At 44.0% G+C, this 15,712-nt stretch overlaps 1 pseudogene; it reads right to left on the bottom strand.

The window, feature by feature from the left end:
- On the bottom strand, nt 296–10,617 carry LOC100511346 (annotated as a pseudogene).

Here is a 15,712-nt window from a genome sequence, read left to right as displayed (position 1 = left end):
CTCTGTCAGGATACAGGTTCCACCCCTGGTCTTGCTCAGTGGGTTAAGGCATGGCATAAGCTGCGGTGTATGTTGAAGATGTAGCTTGGATCCAATGTTGCTGTGGCTGTGGTGTAGGCCGCAGCTGCAGCTCTGATTCAGTCCCTAGCCTGGGAACTTCCATATGCCGCAGGTACAGCCGTAAAAAAATTAATATAAGAACAAATAGAAAACTTAGATAAACTTACTAGTCTCTCTCTCTCTTTTTTTTTAACAAGAGAACAAATCCACTTTTATTTATTTATTTTCGATAAGTTTAAATCCTTGAAGGGTACAGCATCACACAGATTCTGTGTCCAATGGCCTTAGCAGGAAGGTTGCTTCAGAATTTGGCACAAACCATGCCACTGTTGCCATGAGCACGTTATCTTTCCCCAGATTACTCTGCTTTTGTTAGGTTTTCCACAGGTCACTGTGTTATTCTTTGCTTAGTACACATAACCACATCTCTTGCCTAGATAAAATTCAGTTTCATCTCGGGCATAAACACCTTCAATTTTAAGAAGAGCTGTGTGCTCCTTCTGATTCCAGAGACACCGCTTATAACCAGCAAAAATGGCCTTGGACCACAGCCTTCCTGAGATATTTGTTGTTTTAGAAGTTCTGTTCCCAGCAGGCCTCTGAACACTCCAAGACGACTGAAAGAGAAAGGGACTTACTAGTATCTTGAGAAAAAGTATCTCAAATATATCCTCCTATACATTTTAAAAAACGATAGGCCTAGATGATTTATAAGGGTTTTTCAGTCTTTCAAGGAATAATTTATTTAAGTTGTGCCAAAGAATAGAAAAAGAAGAAAACATGTTCGATTCATCTTTTGAGTCTAGTATAATCTTGATTCCAAATCCTTTTTTTTTTTTTTTTTTTTTTTTTTTTTTTTGTCTTTTTGCCTTTTCTAGGGCCACTTCCATGGCATATGGAGGTTCTCAGGCTAGGGGTCTAATTGGAGCTGTAGCCACCGGCCTACACCAGAGCCACAGCAACACAGGATCCGAGCCACGTCTGCAACCCTCACCACAGCTCACGGCAACGCCGGATCCTCAACCCACTGAGCAAGGGCAGGGACCGAACCCGCAACCTCATGGTTCCTAGTCGGATTCGTTAACCACTGCGCTATGATGGGAACTCCCAAATCCTTTTAAGGAGAGTAGAAGAGGAGTTCCCTTCGTGGCTCAGTGGTTAACAAACCCGACTAGGATCCATGGGGATGTGGGTTCAATCCCTGGCCTTACTCAATGGGTTAAGGATCCAGCGTTGGCATGAGCTGTGGTGTAGCCTGCAGATGCTGCTCAGATTCGTGTTGCTGTGGTTGTGGTGTAGGTCGGAAGCTGTAGCCTGGGAACTTCTATATGCCTAGAATGTGGCCCTAAAAACCAAAAAAAAAAAAAAAAAGAAAAAAAGAAAAAAAAGGAGAGTAGAAGACATTTCTAGGTCTGGGCAGATATAATTGTGGTGGTTGTAAGTGATATTTACCCAGTGTTTCCTGGTGCACAGTAGGATTTGAATGTATTAGCCTGCTTGAGGTTGAGTGGGGCCTCTTCAAGTTCTGACCAATGAATTATGAGTGTAAATGGTATGTTACTTTCGGGCTGGTGCATTTAATGGCTGGTCTGAGACCGTCTGTGTCTCATTTTAAAATTAAAAATTTTTTTTGTCTTTTGAGGGCCTCACCCATGGCATATGAAGATTCCCAGGCTAGGGGTCTAATCGGAGCTATAGCCACTGGCCTACGCCACAGCCACAGCAACATCAGATCTGAGCCGCGCCTGCGACCTATACCACAGCTCACAGCAATGCTGGATCCTTAACCCACTGAGTGAGGCCATGGATGCTAGTCAGTTTTATTTCCACTGAGCCATGACAGCAACTCCTCTCTGTTGTCTCTTTACCTTTGTCATGGCAACTAGCAGTGCGTGAGGTGGCAATGGCTTTTTCAGCCTGGGTCTCTGGATGACTATGATGAGTGGTCACATCTCTGTTGACCTGTGATAGGCAGGTGGCCTATGTAAGAACTAGACCTTTGCTCAAGTTCCCATCGTGGCGCAGCGGAAATGAATCCAACTAAGGAACCATGAGGTTGTGGGTTCAATCCCTGGCCTTGCTCAGTGGGTTAAAGATCATGTGTTGCTGTGAGCTGTGGTGTAGGTCACAGATGTGGCTCAGATCTGGCGTTGCTGTGGCTCTGGTGTAAGCAAGCAGCTGTAGCTTCAATTAGACTTCTAGCCTGTGAACCTCCATATGTCGAGGGTGCGGCCCTAAAAAGACAAAAGACAAAAAAAAAAAAAAAAAAAAAGAACTAGACCTTTGCTATTTTGAGCTGTGGTGATTTGGGGGTTGCGTGTTATTATAGCATAATCTCGTCCATCCTGGTTAATACAACAGCCAATTGATACTCCCTGTCTATCCCAACTTTTTCCAACAAGCCCACCCACACTAAAACCCTTTACAGTCTCCTTTACAGCTAGAGTTCTTGGTGTGATGAAGTTCCAACAATTAGCTGCCCTTGAATGAAATGCAGAAGTGCTACTGGTGAGCAGGCCACCTCCTCATAATGCAGCTGAGAGTGGTCTTAGAGGCATTTTCAGAGCCACAGGGTGAGTGTTGAGTGGCAGTGTTGGAAGCATCAGCATCTGGCTTTTGCGTCCTTGTGTCCAGGCACTAGCTCTGTGGTGTCAAGGGGCTATTGTGATGGTGCAGCTTCTTCCTGCCCTGTGGATCACAGCCTCAGGTAGGGTCTGGCAGCTCCCAGTTCTTCTGCAGCAAAGGCCGTGGAAAGAGCACCCCCCTGCTTTGTTCTGAGAATCATTCCTGGAGACCCAGCTAAGAGCCTGCTTCTCCATCCCTTTTATGATTTTATAAGCACCCAAATCCCTATATTTAATCCCTTGCTGCTTGTGTGACTTTTTTTTTTTTTTGACTGCGCCCACAGCATATGATAGTTCCCAGGCCAGGGGTTGAACCCATGCCACAGCAGTGACCTGAGCTGCTGCAACAAAACCACTACATCCTTAACCCACTGTGCCATGAGGGAACTCCATTATGTAACTTCTAACACGCAGTTAAACCATGACTAATTGAAGGCCTACCTCACTTTATAGCTACAGATGCAAAAATTCTGAAGTAAATATTCATTAACTAAATGTACTAGTAATTATGTATATATATATAATATATACGTGTATATGTATGTGTATTATACACACACATACACAAATATATACATACATACATATGTATATAATGCAAGGGTGTTTCAAAATTAGAAAATCTCTATATGGTGTTCCCTTGTGGCTCAGCAGGTTAAGAACCTGGTGTCACTGCAATGGCTTTGGTCACTGCTGTGGCATAAGCTTGATTCCTGTGCTTCAGGCATAGACCGCCCCCTCCCCCCTAAATAAAACCTTCTATATGCAACAGATCCTATTAATGGATTAAAGAAGAAAAACCACAAAATTAGCATAACATTAAAAAAAGGAGTTCCCATTGTGGCTCAGTGGTAAGATTCCAACTAGTATCCATGAGAATTTGGTTTTGATCCTTGACCTCTCTCAGTGGGCTAGGGATCCGGCGTTGCCAAGAGCTGTGGTGTAGGTTGCAGATGTGGCTCAGATCTGGCATTGCTGTGGCTGTGGTGTAGACCAGAAGCAGCTCCCATTCAACCCCTAGCCTGGAAATTTCCATATGCTGAGGGTGTGGCCCTAAAAAGACCAAAAAAAAAAGGAAAGAGAAAAAGAAAAAGGATTTACTCAAATTAAACAACTCTTATGATTTAAAAAACTCTCAGAAAATTAGGAATAGATGGTCATTTTATTTTCTTGATAAAGGCTATTATATTACAGTACAGTGAACTGCTACTACAAAAAAGTGTAAAGCCAAAAAGCTTTTAAAAACCACTTTACCTCTTTTCCTCTTAACCATCTGACTATGACCCATCCTGGTCTGGGGGATGGATGGCTGTCTCCATGTCATCATTCAGGATTCCAAGTTTCTTCTGAGTTAGAGTTCCACCATCCCACCAGGGATGACAAGGATGTCATTGTCTTCAGTGGAAGCTAGGTGGCTGCCGTGACCAGGTTCCAGCTGTTAAAACATATCACAAAGGTGGCATGTCCAGTGTCTTAAGTTCCAGATCCAGAATGGCTTGTATCATTTTACAGTCCAATGATAATAGTTAATTTTTTATTTTTTTATTAAAGTATAGTTGATTTATAATTTTGTGTCAATTTCCACTGTACAGCAGTGACCAATTATATATACATACATGTATGTGCATATATAGGTATATGTATATATTTATATACACATCCTTCTTCTCCTATCATCCCCCTATCATGTCCTGTCTCAAGAGATTAGACACAGTTCCCTGTGCTCTACAGCAGGACCTCATTGTTTATCTATTCTAAATGTAATAGTTTGCATCTATAAACCCCAAACTCCCAATCCATCCCACTCCCTCCCACCTCTCCCTGGACAACCACAAGTCTATCCTCCATGTCTGTGAGTCTGTTTCTGTTCTGTAGATAGGTTCATTTATGCCACATTTTAGATTCCACATATAAGTGATATATTATCATATAGTATTTGCCTTTCTCTTTGTTTTTTAAATGATTTTTATTTTTTCCATTATAGTTGGTTTATAGTGTTCTGTCAATTTATACTGTACAGCAAAGTGACCCAGTCACACACACACACACACACACACACACACACACACACACACACACACACACACACATTCTTTTTCTCACATTATCCTCCATCATGTTCCATCATAAGTGACTGGCTATAGTTCCCTGCGCTATACAGTAGGATCTCATTGCTTATCCACTCCAAATGCAGTAGTTTGCATCTACTAACCCCAAACTCCCAGTCCATCCCATCCCTCCCCCTCCCCCTCCCCCTTGGCAATCACAAGTCTGTTCTCTAAGTCCATGAGTTTGCTTCTTTTCTGTAAATAGGTTCATTTGTGCCATATATTAGATTCCAGATATAAGTGATATCATATGGTATTTGGCTTTCTCTTTCTGACTTACTTCACTTAGTATGAGAGACTCTAGTTCCATCCATGTTGCTGCAAATGGCACTACTTTGTTCTTTTTTATGGCTGAGTGGTATTTCATTGTGTATATGTACCACATCTTCTTAATCCATTCATTTGTTGGTGGACATTTAGGTTGTTTCTATGTCTCTGTGGAGATCCTGCTATTGTGAAAGTTTTTCTCTTTCTTACTTCACTTAATATGGGACTCTCTAGTTGCATCCCAAGGATCACAGTTTAGACAATGACCTCATGAAAACTGCAAACGAGTCTAGGAAATGCATCAAACTCTAACTCTGTTGCCATCTGTACACAACCATTATGCACCACTCCACATTTGCCTGGCTAGTCACTTGCAAGGGTGCCCCTGGTAACAGCTCATGCCTTTCCTGGGCCCTTAGAGACCTAGAGATCAGGAGAAAAGACCTGAGTGGGTCACAGTGAGGCATTACCTGGCATTTCTTTTCTTTTCTTTCTTTTTTTTTTTTTTTTTTTTGTATTTTTAAGGCCGTACCTATGGCATATGGTCCAAGCCATGTATTCGACCTACACCACAGCTCATGGCAACAGGAGATCCTTAACCCACTGAGCGAGGCCAGGGATCCGAACCCTCGTCCTCATGGATACTAGTCAGGTTCGTTACTGCTGAGCCATGATGGGAACTCCTCCATGGCATTTCTTGAGTGTGTATTTAGTGGCAGAGCTGCTTCCACAGACTGCAGCTCTCTTCATGCGCACTGGCCAGAATGAATCTAGATTGGCTCTAAGTTTCCTCGAAACTATTGAGGGTGACAAGTGATGGATTCAACCATGAAGGAGGTTAAGGCCTTAAGGGGCTGACCTCCGCTGCTGGGAGATAGGATGCAGCGGGATACAGCAGAAACTGCGCTCCATTTTCAACCATTTCAGACCATTCTCTGACTCAGTCGTTTCACACAGCCTCTCGGGAGACATGCTGCAAAGTCTGGGCAGCGCTGTTTGAAGCTGTTTCCAGCCTGGGAATATATTCCTGGTGTGCTTTCCCTACTTTCCTGCTTTACTTCCTCGGCCATTGCTTCCCTGGGTTTGCTCCTCTCCCCGGTAGAGTGTTAGCATGTACACCTTTACCTTAGGTCTGTTTTCTAGGGAAACTGGGCTGAGACACCAGGGAAGGAGGAAAGGACGGGTTATGTGAACAACTGGAGTCTCTATATCCAAGGCCCACAGAAAGCATCTCAGGCTCAGGAAGAGCTTTAGGTGCATTTCCGAAATAAGGCAGACATACAACCCAGCAATCCCACTCCTGGGCATATACCTGGGCAAAACTAATTTGAAAAGATACATGCACTGTTCTGTTCCCTGCAGTACTATTTATAATAGAGAGAGAACAACCAGAGAGTAGTGGGGGCCCAGAGCAGCAGGCAGGGAGCCAGTCAAGGGAGAGAGAAACCAGTTTATACATTCCTCAAAAGCTTAAAAATGTAGAAAAACCAGAGAATGTGGTGCTTAGAAACAAGATTTACCGAATCTCCTCCTGCATGTTTTCAAGGCTCCAGGTGGAGAAGCTGTACTGGTTCTGGTCCTTTTGTGTTCTGTCTCCCCTGACTGGCTCCCAGCCTGTTGTCTCGCTCTCTGGTGGGAAAGTCAGCTGACTGTGATGTTATCTTGCAGTGCTGCGGAGCAGAAGTTTGCCTATCATGGCAATATTCCAGCGAAGGGGGGGCCAGGGAATGTGCTGCTCCAGCTTCCGGCCCACACTGTGCCTGGGGTAAAGTCTCTACCTGATGTTCAGGTCCGTCCAGATCTGCTCAGCCATCCACCCTTGGTTCTTGCTGCTTTAACTGGTATGATCTGCTTCTTTAACCAGGGGTACAACCACAGTCACTTTTTCTAGCTTTTAAAATCCAATTATAAATGACTTAAAATAAAAAACTTGGGAGTTCCTGTCGTGGCGCAGTGGTTAACGAATCTGACTAGGAACCATGAGGTTGCGGGTTTGGTCCCTGCCCTTGCTCAGTGGGTTAACGATCTGGCGTTGCCGTGAGCTGTGGTGTAGGTCGCAGACGCGGCTCGGATCCTGCGTTGCTGTGGCTCTGGCGTAGGCTGGCAGCTACAGCTCCGATTTGACCCCTAGCCTGGGAACCTCCATATGCCGCAGGAGCGGCCCAAGAAATGCCAAAAAAATAAAAAAATAAAAAATAAAAAATAAATAAAAAACTTGGAGTTCCTGCTGTGGCATCTTGGAAGCTCTGGGGCATAGGTTTGATCCCTGGCCTGGCACAGTGGCTAAAAGGAGCTTTGGCTTAGGTTGTGACTGCACCTGGGATCTGATTCCTGGCCTAGGAGCTCCATTTTCCTCGCAACAGCCAAAAAAGAAAAACAAACAAAAACAAAAACAAAAAGCACTTAAGGAGTTCCCTGTGGCTCAATGGATTAAGTATCTGGCATTGTGACTGCAATGACTTGGGTTTGATCCCTGGCCTGGGAGCTTCTGTATGCTGCAGATGCAGCCAAAAAATATGGGAGGCTATTTGGGGCTGGGGGGGGGGTATTCATATGGCTGACCTAGAGAAGTAGTCTCATTTACAGCCCAGGTGCAGTGTTTACAACCCAGGTGCCATGCTTCCAATAAAAGCTTTCCAGACACAACATCCCAATGCTATCGTAATTTTATTGTTTCCAAGGAAATGGGCCCCTGGGTCCACTTCATAGTCTGGGAATTATCTTTACACACAGCCCTGTTTTGCTTTGAGTCTGTCAACATACTTCTTCATTTTCATTTCACCTACCCTCCACCCTTCCCCCTAGATCTGTTGCATCTTTTCCTTTGGTGAGATCCCTTGTGGCTCCTCTGATGTGAAGTCCCTCTGCAATATGTCGGTGAACTTGGCTTTTTCAGAGGAGGTTTGTTCCTGGCAGTCTTAAGTTGAGACTGTGATTCATCACAGCACACTGAACACAGGAGAAAAGCAATATCTGCTCAATGGGTGAATGAATGAGCTAGTGACACATGCCTCTAGGTAGACCAGCTTTACCCAGAAAGTGTCCCTGGGCTCTGGCCAACTTCAATGGTTTAGATCAGGATTTTGGAGTCAGACCTGCATCTGAATCCCAACTTGCCATTTTCTAATTGTGTTAGCAAAACAAGGGTTGTTGTTGTTATTTATTTTGGGCCACACCTATGTTTTGTTTTGTTTTTTGCTTTTTAGGGCCATACCCACTGCATATAGACGTTCCCGGGCTAGGGGTCGAATCAGACTACAGCTGCCAGACTATACCACAGCCACAGCAATGCAGGACAGCTCATGGCAATGCCAGATTCTTAGCCCACTGAGCGAGGCCATGGATCAAACCCAAGACCTCATGGTTCCTAGTCAGATTCGTTTCCACTACGCCACGACAGGAACTCCCTTGGCCATACCTATGACATGTCAAAGTTCCTGGGCCAGGGATTGAACCCAAACCACAACAGTGACCCGAGCCATAGCAATGATGACTCTGTATCCTTAACCTGCTGAGCCACCAGGGAACTCCCCAAACAAGTCTCTTACTTCTATGAACCTGTTTCCTCATCTCTAAAATGAAAATGATGGGAGTTTCTTGGTGCTCTAGTGGTTAGGATTTGGCACTTTTATTGCTGTGTCCCAAGTTTTATCCCTGGTCAGGGAATTGAGATCACAACAGCAAGTTATGCATGCTGCAGCCAAGAAAAAAAAAAAAAGGTGGATATTTTACGGAGTATGTATAATCCTCTCTCACAGAACTGTTTTAATATTGGGAAAGATGGTCCAAAGATTGGAAATGGACAAAAGAGATTACTAGGTGTCCTTTCAGGGTACTGCTGGCCACTGTTTAGGGGAACTTCTGAGATAGCTGGTCCTGTGGGGTGTACATTTAATTGATTTGTGGTTGACTAGACTTTTTTCTCTTTTTTTATGGCTGAAAACCCACTGAGCAAGGCCAGGGATCGAACCTCCATCCTCACAGAGACAATGTCAGGTTCTTAACCTGCTGAGCCACAGCAGGAACTCCCTTTTTAAACTATTCTCTAAGGGTGGAAGTTAAGTTGAGAAAACTGATGGTAATTATTTCCCATTTATCGTAATGCAAATACTTCCTGTCCTTGGCAATGACAGCTAATTTTGTCTGAAAGAGAATATAAATCTCTGTAATTCTAAGAATTATTTGAACCTGTTTTAACATCTTACTGGTTTCCTATTAATTAATGAGTTGGATAAAACCTTTGGCATGTGTTCATTTCACATGTGAACCTGAGTCATGGTTTTACCTTTTGAAAGTGTAATTTAGTATAATGAAGAGCAATGATGGGTGTAAAAATGCTTACTCTGCCAGAGATCCTTGAGAAATGGCTGTGATGATTATTTCATTGGCAGCCTGAGATAGGAGCCAGAATGTGCCAATACAGCACCAAGAGCACAGGGGTCAGTCCAAACCACTTAGGGACGAGGCCAGGGAAGGGTTGAGGAAGGGGTCACTCCCTTGGGACACATTCTGGCCAGATGGATAAGCTTGTCCCTCCTCTTTGGTGTCTCTTGGTTTCAAGTACAGAACCCCACCTGGAACAATGTGGGGAGCTCATGGCACAAAGCACAGGTGGACCAGCCAGGCTCCAGGAAGAGCAGACATGTATCTGGATCTGAGGGCATTTTTATTCAAGGACCCCACCCCCATGATGCCTTCTCTCCTGCTCTCAACTTTGCCTGTTTATTGGTTTGATGCTCTGTTCCTGCCATTGACCTTGTCCACACAGCCAGGAACGTGGCTGCCAAGGCTCCCAGGCCCTCTCCCCAAGCCTGCCACCAGGAAAGGACAATCCCTCCTCAGTTCCAGTTCCAAGGATTTCCAGGGATGACGCTAAGTGGTCAGGTTTGGGAATCTGTCCATATTAAAGTATGCAATGGCACCCAGGTATTTGCTAAGCGAACCACTTGACTGGAGTCAGAGAGGTTCAAGGAAGAGGAAAGAGAAGCTGAGCAGAGAAGGCAGAATGTTGGAAACTGAAGTGTAACCTACCTGGAACTGGTCAGACTGCATTGCAGGGGGCAACTAAAAGTGGTGAAAGGAACCGTCCAGGCAGGGACTGATACGCTGTGCTGAGAATAGTGCCATGATTTTGTAGAGAAGATGTTGTATCAATACCTGTAGAAAGAGTTGGATGAGCGAGGGGCTCATATAGGTGTATTCATTGACCCTTATATGCGAGGCAGTGTGCTGACCTCCTTACGGGTTAGCCCTCACAGAGGCTCCCTGGAGATGTGACCGTCTTTACCTGTCATTCAGTTTCCAACAAGGAAACCTGGAGAGGTCACATAGCAGCTATTGGAGTAGCAGAGCCAGGTGGAGGCAATTTGATCCTAAATGCCATTTAGAACGGCCCTTTGTTCTTATAAGCACATATTATAAGCTTGAACAAGACTTTGATTTTTTAAAAATTTTCTTATTATAGTTGATTTACAGTATTCTGTCAATTTCTGCTGTAGAGCAAAGTGACCCAGTTATACATATATATACATTCTTTATCTCACATTATCCTCCACCATTGTCCATCTCAAGTTGTTAGATAAGTTCCTTGTGCTCTACAGCAGGATCTCATTGCCTAAGGTTGCTAGTGTTTTATTTATTTTTTAAACCTGCATTATTTTCTTTAATTTTTTTTTTTGGTCTTTTTAGGGCCACACCCATGGCATATGGAGGTTCCCAGGCTAGGGGTTAAATCGGAGCTGTAGCTGCTGGCCTACACCACAGCCACAGCAACGCCAGATCTGAGCTGCATCTGTGACCTACACCACAGCTTACAGCAACGCCAGATCCTTAACCTGCTGAGCAAGGCCAGGGATCGAGCCTGCATCCTCATGGATACTAGTCAGATTCATTTCTGCTGAGCCACAATGGGAACCCCATTAAAAAAAGATTTATTGTAGTTGATTTACAGAAATTCCCATTGCGGTACAATGGAAACGAATCCAACTAGTAACCATGAGGTTGCAGGTTCGATCCCTGGCCTCGCTTAGTGAGTTAAGGATCTGGCATTGCTGTGAGCTGTCGTGTAGGTCACAGAAATGGCTCAGATCCTGCATTGCTGTGGCTGTGGTGCAGTCTGGCAGCTGTAGCTCTGATTCAACCATTAGCCTGGGAACCTCCATATGCCATGGGTGTGGCCCTCAAAAGCACGATAAATAAATAAATTATAGTTGTTATACAGCTTTTTTTTTTCTTTTTTTGGTCTTTTTTTTGTCTTTTAGGGCCATACCCACAGCATATGCAGGTTCCCAGGCTAGGGGTCGAATTGGAACTGTAGCCGCTGGCCTATACCACAGCTCACAGCAACACCGGATCCTCAACCCACTGAGCAAGGCCAGGGATCAAACTGGCAACCTCATGGATCCTAGTCAGGTTTGCTAATCACTGAGCTATGATGGGAACTCCCGATATATAGCTTTTTTTTAAAAAAAATATGGTCATTTAATTTTAAATTAAAGTAATAGTTGATTTACAATGTTGTGCCAATTTCTGCTGTACAGCAAAGTGACTCAGTTATACACATATATACATTCTTTTAAATTTATTATTTATTCATTTAATTTATTATATTAGAAAGAATTTATGGCCGTACCCGTGGCATATGGAACTTCCTGGGCCAGGGATTGAATGCAAGCTGTGGCAACGCTGGATCCTTAACCCGCTGCACCAGGCTGGGGATTGGACCTGATCATTAACCCACTGTGTCACAGTGGGAATTCCTACATTATTTTTTATATTCTTTTTTATCATGGCCTATCCCAAAAGATTAGGTATAGGTCTCTGTGTTATACAGTAGGACCTTGTTGATATCCTTTCTCAATGTAATAGTTTGCATCTATAACCCCAAACTCCCAGTCCATCCCTCTCCTTCCCCCCACTTCCCTCTTGGCAACCACAAGTCTGTTCTCGATAGACATGACTCTGATCTTCATTTCCCTCCTTTGCCTCAAGTGCTAACTCAATCTGAGCAGAATGACCATGCCACAGGGAAAGTACAGGGAAGAGGGGGTGGCTGACACTTGTCTAAGACCCAGGAAAATGAACACCCTCTTACTTACCAGGTACAGGAAGAAAGCCTCAAGTAGAATAGACTGGTATGATGAAGGAAAGGGGAATGAAGGCTGAAACTTCTGGCTGGGAAATAATCTCTCTCACAAAGATGATCATTAGACCATGAGACTCCAACCTTTGAGAAACAGCCATGGCCACAGCTCTAGATATTTAAAAAGGAAGGGAATTGGTTTTGAAGAGGCCTCTCAAGAACATTTCAGCACTGACCAAAGTTGAGGAAATTGAATGATCCTATTAGTGTCCTGTCTTTAGGGCTGGTTCTGTGATAGCAGTAAAATGACTTTGAGTCAGACTGGAGAGTTCCATGATAACATACAGTGCTCTATGGGTCATATTTCTCTGGGTGGTGGGTGTGCCCTGGGGAAGGCAAAACTGTCATGGTGCTGATCCTATTCCTGACACTGAGGCATAGTTGAGACAGCCATGCCTGATCTGATCCCCATAGCAAGACATATAAATGGCTAATAATTTTGTTTTTGGCCATGCCTGAGGCAAGCAGAAGTTCCTAGGCCAGGTATTGAACCCACACTACAGCAGTGACCCAAGCCACAGCAGTGACCACACCAGGTTCTTAACCCCCTGAGCCACGAGGGAACTCCAACTAATGATTTTTTTTAACTGAATGAATTTTATACATTTATAGTTGTACAACAACTGATAATGATTTCTTTTCTTTTCTTTTTTTTTTTTTTTTTTTTTTTTGTCTTTTTGCTATTTCTTTGGGCTGCTCCTGCGACATATGAAGGTTCCCAGGCTAGGGGTCGAATTGGAGCTGTAGCCGCCGGCCTACGCCAGAGCCACAGCAACGCGGGATCCGAGCCACGTCTGCAACCTACACCACAGCTCACGGCAACGCCAGATCCTTAGCCCACTGAGCAAGGGCAGGGACTGAACCCGAAACCTCATGGTTCCTAGTTGGATTTGTCAACCACTGTGCCACAATGTGAACTTCTGATAATGATTTCTTAAAATGATTTTTTTTTCATATCTTTTTTGGAAAAAAAAAAAACTCCTAGAATATAAATAGATAATCAGATTTGTTGAAAAGAAAAAAAATATTGGGGGCCATGTCCTCTGAGTCTCATGGCCTAATGATTATCTTTTAGTCACTATTGACTAGTGACTAGAGGAACCTGGTAGAGGAGGGGCTGGCAAGGCAGAGAAAGTGGATCCTTTTGACAGTTGCCATACCCCAGGTAGCTACTACAGCCCGGTGCAGCCTGTCTCTGGCATTAAAGTAATGCCTTTCAGAGTTCCCATAGTGGCACAGCGGAAATGAATCCGACTAGGAACCATGAGATTTTGGGCTCAATCCCTGGTCTTGCTCAGTGGGTCAAGGATCTGGCATTGCTGTGAGCTGTGGCATAGGTCGCAGATGTGGCTTGGATCTGGCGTTGTTGTGGCTGTGGCATAGGCCTGTGGCTACAGCTCTGATTAGACCCCTAGCCTGGGAACCTCCACATGCCTTGGGTGCAGCTGTAAAAAGACAAAAAGACCACTACAACTACTACTAATAATGCTATTCAGAGGATAGAGAAGAGATAGCTGATCAGGCCTGTAAGGCCCAGAACAATGCTGATGTAGAACAGGACCAAGTGAAAAGTCAAAATTAAGCACTTTCCAGGAGATTATCACCCATGTTTGACTAATGTGAATTTTGCAAACTGTGCCCCTCCTTTTTTTTTCTTTTATGCATCATCCTCAACCTGGCATTTTCTTATTTATTTATTTATTATTTTTTAGGGCCACACCTGTGGCATATAGAGGTTCCTAGGCTGGGAGTCGAATTGGAGCTGCAATTGCCAGCCTGCAACCACAGCCACAGCAACTCAGGATCCGAGCCTCGTCTGCAACCTATGCCATAGCTCACGGCATCACTGGATCCTTGACCCATTGAGTGAGGCCAGGGATCAAACCTGAATTCTCATGGATACTAATCGTGTTCGTTACTGCAGAGCCACAATGGGAATTCCAAGCTACATAGATGTTAAAGACCTATTTATACTAAAGTGTGAATGACTACTTAAAGCTGTTGGGTACTCTTATTTGGGAAAATAAATTTTATTTATCCAAAATTGTTGAAAAAGGATGGAGATAGTTGGAAACTCTCCAATAATGGTACAGATCTACCATAAAAAAGGGGGTGGGTGGGACTCTATAATGATAGAATAAACAATAGACATGGGGCATGATGGAACAATCAAGAACAGGAGACTAGACCCAGAGGGGACAGGGTGGTGTTCCCAATATGGACTGAGTTAATGAGTAGCCAATTGGGGAAAAAAACAGCTATAAAACAGGAAATCTGAATTACCATATTTGTCATCTATGTATCAAAATTCTTGGAAAATATCCAATGAAAGAGATACAAGGTGATTGGAAACTGCTTCTGGGTTTTGGGTTTTGCTAGTGACAGAAAGAAGTATCTCAATCTAGGCAATTCCAAAATCATATACTTGTGAAGTTCTCTAAGTTGTAAATAAACCCAATGCTTGTGGATAACTCTCTGCTCAAATTCTGACTGTTAACAGTTCTCCCTTGCCAGCAAGAAATCAACTGACTCAGCACTCATGTAGACTATTTTGTGAGTAGTTTTCATTTGTCAGACTGAACCACCACTGGTGAGGTATGCTGTTGGGGATTATAACTTGATGGTGAGGACATTCTTCCTATCCTTTTCATTTGGGGGAGAAAAATGCTAAAAGGAAAACAAAACTCTAAACACTCCCTCTTTTTGTAATCCTTTACAGTTCACAAAGCATAACACAAAATATCTTATCTGAGCCTTAAAGTAGCATACACATTTTTCAGATGAAAACACTGGGGCTCTTGGAGTTCTCTGGCAGATCAGTAGGTTAAGGATCTTGTGTTGTCACTGTGGTAGCTTGGGTCACTGTTGTGGCATGGGTTCTATCCCTGGCCCAGGGAACTTCTTCATGCTGTGGGTATGGCAAAACAAAGAAAAAAATACACTGGAGCTCCAAGAGAGCATTGCCACCATGGCAAGGAAGAGGCAAGGTTAAATGCACACTCAAGTCCATGGGACCCCAAATGCCACTAGGCCACAGCTCCTCCATCTTTTTTTTTTTTTTTTTTTTTTTTTTGTCTTTTTGCTATTTCTTTGGGACGCTCCCGCGGCATATGGAGGTTCCCAGGCTAGGGGTCTGATTGGAGCTGTAGCCGCCAGCCTACACCAGAGCCACAGCAACGCGGGATCCGAGCCGCGTCTGCAACCTACACCACAGCTCACGGCAACGCCAGATCGTTAACCCACTGAGCAAGCGCAGGGACCGAACCTGCAACCTCATGGTTCCTAGTCGGATTCATTAACCACTGCACCACGACGGGAACTCCCTCCTCCATCTTTTATCTCAAAACATCTGTTTGATGAAACTTGTTGTAAGTAGACTATTTGATATGGAAAGCCAAATTAAAAAATTCTTTTTGTGTCTGACAGCTGCCAATTCACTAACTCTTTTCTGTCTCTAAAAATGAATGATGTTCATAAATGATCATAAGGAGACTATTAGAACTTAAACACTG

The sequence above is a fragment of the Sus scrofa genome, chromosome 13 (genome assembly GCF_000003025.6).
Source record: "Sus scrofa isolate TJ Tabasco breed Duroc chromosome 13, Sscrofa11.1, whole genome shotgun sequence".
Lineage (NCBI taxonomy): Eukaryota > Metazoa > Chordata > Mammalia > Artiodactyla > Suidae > Sus > Sus scrofa.
The sequence above is the reverse complement of the archived record's forward strand: the minus strand, read 5'-3'. Positions and strand labels throughout refer to the sequence as shown.